The 5,249-nt window shown below is 41.4% G+C and overlaps 1 protein-coding gene across 1 annotated transcript in view; it reads right to left on the bottom strand.

Moving 5' to 3' along the window:
* The window catches only part of Epha4 (EPH receptor A4), a 144,948-nt gene that overhangs the window by 77,788 nt on the left and 61,911 nt on the right, over positions 1–5,249 (bottom strand). The window lies entirely within an intron of this gene.

Here is a 5,249-nt window from a genome sequence, read left to right as displayed (position 1 = left end):
AAAGGCAGGGAGAGGTACCAGGGATATAGCTCCGTGTGGAGGCTGTTGGTTCATTCCTTAGTACCACAAGATGATGATGATGATTAGGATGAGGATGAGGATGAGGATGATGAGACAGAGACAGGCAGAAAGACAGAGAGAAGGGAGGAGGGGAGTAATGGCAGAAGAGCATGGAAAGGAAGGAGAGAAGAGAGACAAGAGGAATCCCAGCTTGGGGCTAGCAATTACTGGTACAAGACCAGCGTCTGGTGAGTGTCAGCCACCAACTCTGACCCCAAGTGGCCTTCTCTCAAAGCCTGTGCTCTTAGCTGTAAGCCCTGGAATCCGAGAGTGTGGTCCTTAACCACCCAATTGGATGCATGTCCAAAATCTAACAAGCAAAATTGCTCTGTGATTATTTCCTAATTACAGCTACAGAGAGAGTCAAAAGAAAGAAATCCAACAACACTGACCAAGTATATAAAAGACAAGGGTTTTGTAAAGTAGGGCAAAGTCATGAAAACTACTCATTGTAGATTCCGGAATGTAATATGCTAGGATGATCTTTTTAAAGCTCAGCATATATTTTGTGTTTATTCTCAAGTTAATAAAGCCCTTCTCTTCTTCCCTCCTCCGATCTCGCAGCACAGCTCCCCAGTGATGCACAACCCCCCAGCCCCAGAGGCTGATTCGGAGAGCGCAGTGATACACGTGCCTGTGCACCTGAGGCTTCCATGACTTCATCTTTATAAACTCCTCACTGACATTGAGGACTGCTCTTGGTAATGTGGAAAAATTCAATAATGCCATGAAACCTCATAATAAAAAATAATTAATAGGGCTTCACTTCCTTTTTTCTTCCCTAAGTGTGCTTCGGTGATTACCTCTCAAATCTGCCCAAAGCTCAAATAAAAATGACCAGCATCATCAGTATTAAAGTTATAAAGGCAAAGCCCTTAAAAGTCATTCTAGCAGAAGTTTAAAAAAAAAAAAAAAAAAAAAAAAAAACCTAGTTACCCACAGTCTTCCCAGTGTGATTCACCCTGAAGTGTCTCCATTTTTTATGTCCTTTAGGGTGTGTTTATATTAACAAAGCCACCAGTTGGGAGAAGAAGTCACAGGGTGTTTTCTGCTGATCTGACCACCAAGAGATGCCAAACATGCTAGCAACACACCAACTCTTACAAGCAGATCAAAGGAGATCCAGCACACCACTTGGTCCTCCCTGAAGAGGCGCCGCCACTCCTTAGCTACGCTGGCTCCCGAGCATCTGTCCAGCCTGCACCCAAGGCCTCCTCCTGTCTCTCACATCTCCTGCTGGGGTTGTCCACATCACAGCTTCAAAATGGCAAGTGGAAAGGGCGCTTAGCGGGGCTCAGAAAGGCACACAGTGATTCCACTCTTATTAACTAAACTTGTTTATGGAATTCCCTTTAACGAGCCAAAACTTTATGATGTGTGGAGCACCAACAATAAAAGCGCTCCGAGATCAATCTCGCCCTGATTTGCTTTCGTCTTTCAGTGGACCGAAGTATCTTAGAAAAACAAGTCGCTCCAATGGCTAAGATTTATGTGTCCCTCGTTTATATACATTGCATAATTAGAAAAGGTTCAATTTGCAAGAAAGTTTTGGTCATGCTTAAGATGGCCCTAGGGTTTCCACGAAAATCAGAAACCCTGGTTTTAACAGGAAGAAGCACTGGGGGTCAAACCTGGCCTTCCCGCAGCAAACACAAAGAGCTCGGGAACACAAACACAACGGCCTGAGTTCCCACCTGTCATTCTCCCAGGCAAAGCACACAAGTTGCTTGAAGCAATTCATGTTCACACTGCCAAGAAAGTACAAAAATTGCGCGTGGCTCCAATTGACTGACTCCTGGGTGCTTTGAATTCACCAAGGGGCTGAATCTCAAAATCATGTAGTGCCACCAGGAGATGACTGGTGACAAAAATTAGCCAATGACTGACAAGTGCAGAGGCGCCTTCGACTAGCTTGCAAGAAAAGGAAAGGCACAGCTGTGTTGTCCTCCCTTGCCATATTTCTTTAGAACTAGCTATGTTCTAGTTTTACAAGAAAATTAAGCTCACAAAAAATCACATTGGAAGGTGTTTCTTCCAATTTGTTAATCAAAAATTCTGCTTCTTTATTGTGTGATGTTATTGAGGAAAGTTAATTTGCAAGTTTTGTATTTTGCCCTGTTTTTCCTTGAAGATAGTATTTCCTTGAAGATGTCACCCAGAATGAATTCACATGAATTTGCTTGGGAAAGAGAGAGCAATTGGAAAATTGAGTGCTGCTGATATTTTAACACACTGACTATTTTTACTTTTTTTTTCTTTTGCTTTTATGAGCACAAGCAGAAAATACAGAACTGTCATTGTGCTATTCTCTGCAGGCGTCACTACACTTAATACATTCTTTTGTCTCTGACTACATTAAGACCATGTTATTAATATTTCAGGATTCTTAGAAAGGCATTCTCAAAATATAGTAGTGGCTTTTCACACACAGATATTTTGCAGCCTACATTCAAAATGACCTACTCAACTGATACTTTAATGCATTTCTTTGCTCCGCGAGGTTCACAGGCTTCCCGTAGTGGGTGCGTGGATGTGTAAATACAGGCAGCATTTATTCAACACTTATTTTGCACCTTAAAATTTTCATTGTCTCTTTCACTATAAACAAAAGCCACGCAAAAGACCTACTTGGCATAACAAGCGCTAACATGTGTTATTATTTCCCACCTTCCTCTTCTGGTGGGATCCACAGCGCTCTATTTCTGAACGCTAGTAACTCTGCTTAAGTCCAAAGTGCTCCATCAGAAAATGATTCTCTCCTGTCCTCTCCCCAGTGGCGCCGTCTGATGGAGGTCTGTGTGAGCTGGCTCCACATGAAACCCAACTGTGCCACGGGGAGGCCCCCAGTTCAGCTACAAAGCAAACTTTGTGCTCAATTCCTGTAGCTTTCCTTGATTACTTTCTGCACACATAAAAGACATGACTTAGATTGAGAAGGAAAGGAAGATCCTTTTCTTTCATCAGTTTAACAAGGTTGATCCTAAGATCCCTCAAGAAAAGCCTTGTTGGAGAATGTGTAGTTGTCATTACTTTTGGCTGTCTTTTGGTACCTGGGATCAAACTCAGGGCATTGTGCTTGCCAGGCAGGTGCTCACACCCCTGAACTGTCTCTCCCCAACCCTTATAATATTCTTTAAAGCTAACACAACAACTAGATTTTTGAGTTTATGGGTGTGAGTACATGGGACTCAATGTCCAATATAATCCTAATCACATCTACACTTTTAAAATCACCCCAGATAGATCATTAATGTAATTTTCTCCTTTACTGGGAAATACAGTTTGATATTAATAGATTGTCTTCATAGTTCTTTTTTAAAATAATGGATCATGTGAATGCAGTTAATAGTAGCAATTGTGATGACAAATACCACGCACCTAACGAGTATTTCCTGTGCTTACATGCATTATTTATCATAATACTTCCAAGAAGTTAGAGCACCAACACAACTCTCATTTTGCAGATGAAGGAATGGGAGGTTTTAAGTAACATTTAAGGTTACACTGTGATGAAACAAGAGCTTTGAAATCCAGACGTGAGTTCTTTCTCAAGTTTTAAAGCACTGTGGTCACATAGAGTGAGTTCTGACCTTCAACCCACTGTGGCTTGGATATGCTATAAATGGAGGAGTAGGCAAGCAGAGTGGTGGTCTCAGTTTTCATTGGCCCCCAAGCCCACAACCCTGTTGGGTGCATCCGGTTAGGTACAGGCATGCTTGCGGGGTGGTCCCCATGACAGTGACACATCAACATCACCCAGTGACCTTTCATTGAAAACCAGCCTCAATGTATCTCTAAGAGTCAAGTCAGCTTCTTTAACTACAATTTTTCTATCATTAACTGTGTCTGCAGTAGCTGCTTTCAGCCAAGTAGCTAAATTTATAAAACCTAATTTGAGTTAAAGTCTACACTAATGGAGGGTTAAAAATTACCTTCCCAAGTACCAAATTATATTTCAATATGGCGTTTCCTGAAGGTCAAAGAGGACATTCCAACAGTGATTCTTTAGAAGGAAATTGAACTGTTTATGCAAACTGATCACAAGGACTATCTGGCTCCAGAGGCCTGAAAATCCTTCTAATCTCATCACAGAGTTATAATACTGGTCACACACTCCCAAGTAGACTCAATGGGAATTCTGTCTTCTACGTACTGAAAACATACAACAGTCTATGCAGTATCCTGAAGAATCTGTCTTAGCAGTATCAAAATCACTTAGTGGCCTTTATTGAATTAGCTCTCTGATTTAATGTTCTCTTTTTAGACTATTTCTTGCATTAATAAGGTAAGAATAAAGGATGATTTACAGAAAAGCTAGCTGACAGGAAAGTCATTGCTTACAAGTTTTTATAAACATGTGCAGGCCCTGAGGATCTTTAGGGAGGATGCAAACATTCATTCACCAATGCATTTTTCATAGCAAGGTGGGGAACGGGACACAGAAAGGTTAAGGACTTGGTGTTCTCTGGGAGGTACGATGCTTGGACTTGAACAAAGTCTTCTCTTACTCTGCAAACCTATGGGGCAAAGCTGGACAGTTGTTAAGGAAGAGGGGCTCACATATTAATTGAGCTTGTTGGATTTTATTCCACTCCCAAACAAAATGTGGGCAATGTTGGCAAAGACACCTCCAGCTGCATTGCGTGATTGATTTCATTGCTGTGTTGTGTTGAGAATAACTGAAAAACTGGATTGTTGAAAGAAGCTTAAAGATTATATTGCCCAGGAGTTCTCAAAAATTCCTGTAAAAAGCTCATCACAAGTAATTTAGATTTTGCAGGCAGTCAGAAAGACTAAGGATATTATGAAGCTACTTATATAACAAAACAGAAAACAAATGTCCATAATGTTTTTCACTAATAGGATTGAAAATGTAATAGAAATAATTATTCTTGAAATTACATATTTCCTACCAAGGAAAAAGGAATTATTGGAGATGAAACATTTCACTTAATTTAAGTTTAAAATTCTTTATTTTGAAATCAATTGCAAATGGCATCCGGGGAAAAGGAAAGGAGAGGGGAGGGGAGGGGAGGGGAGGGGAGGAGAGCAGAGGAGAGCAGAGGAGAGCAGAGGAGAGCAGAGGAGAGCAGAGGAGAGCAGAGGAGAGCAGAGGAGAGCAGAGAGCAGAGGAGAGCAGAGGAGAGCAGAGGAGAGGAAAGGAAAAGAAAGGAAAGGGAAGGGAAGGG

This window comes from Octodon degus, unplaced genomic scaffold (genome assembly GCF_000260255.1).
Source record: "Octodon degus isolate 3935 unplaced genomic scaffold, OctDeg1.0 scaffold00096, whole genome shotgun sequence".
Taxonomy (NCBI): Eukaryota; Metazoa; Chordata; class Mammalia; order Rodentia; family Octodontidae; genus Octodon; species Octodon degus.
Note: the sequence above shows the minus strand (reverse complement) of the source record. Positions and strands in the feature narration are given on the sequence as shown.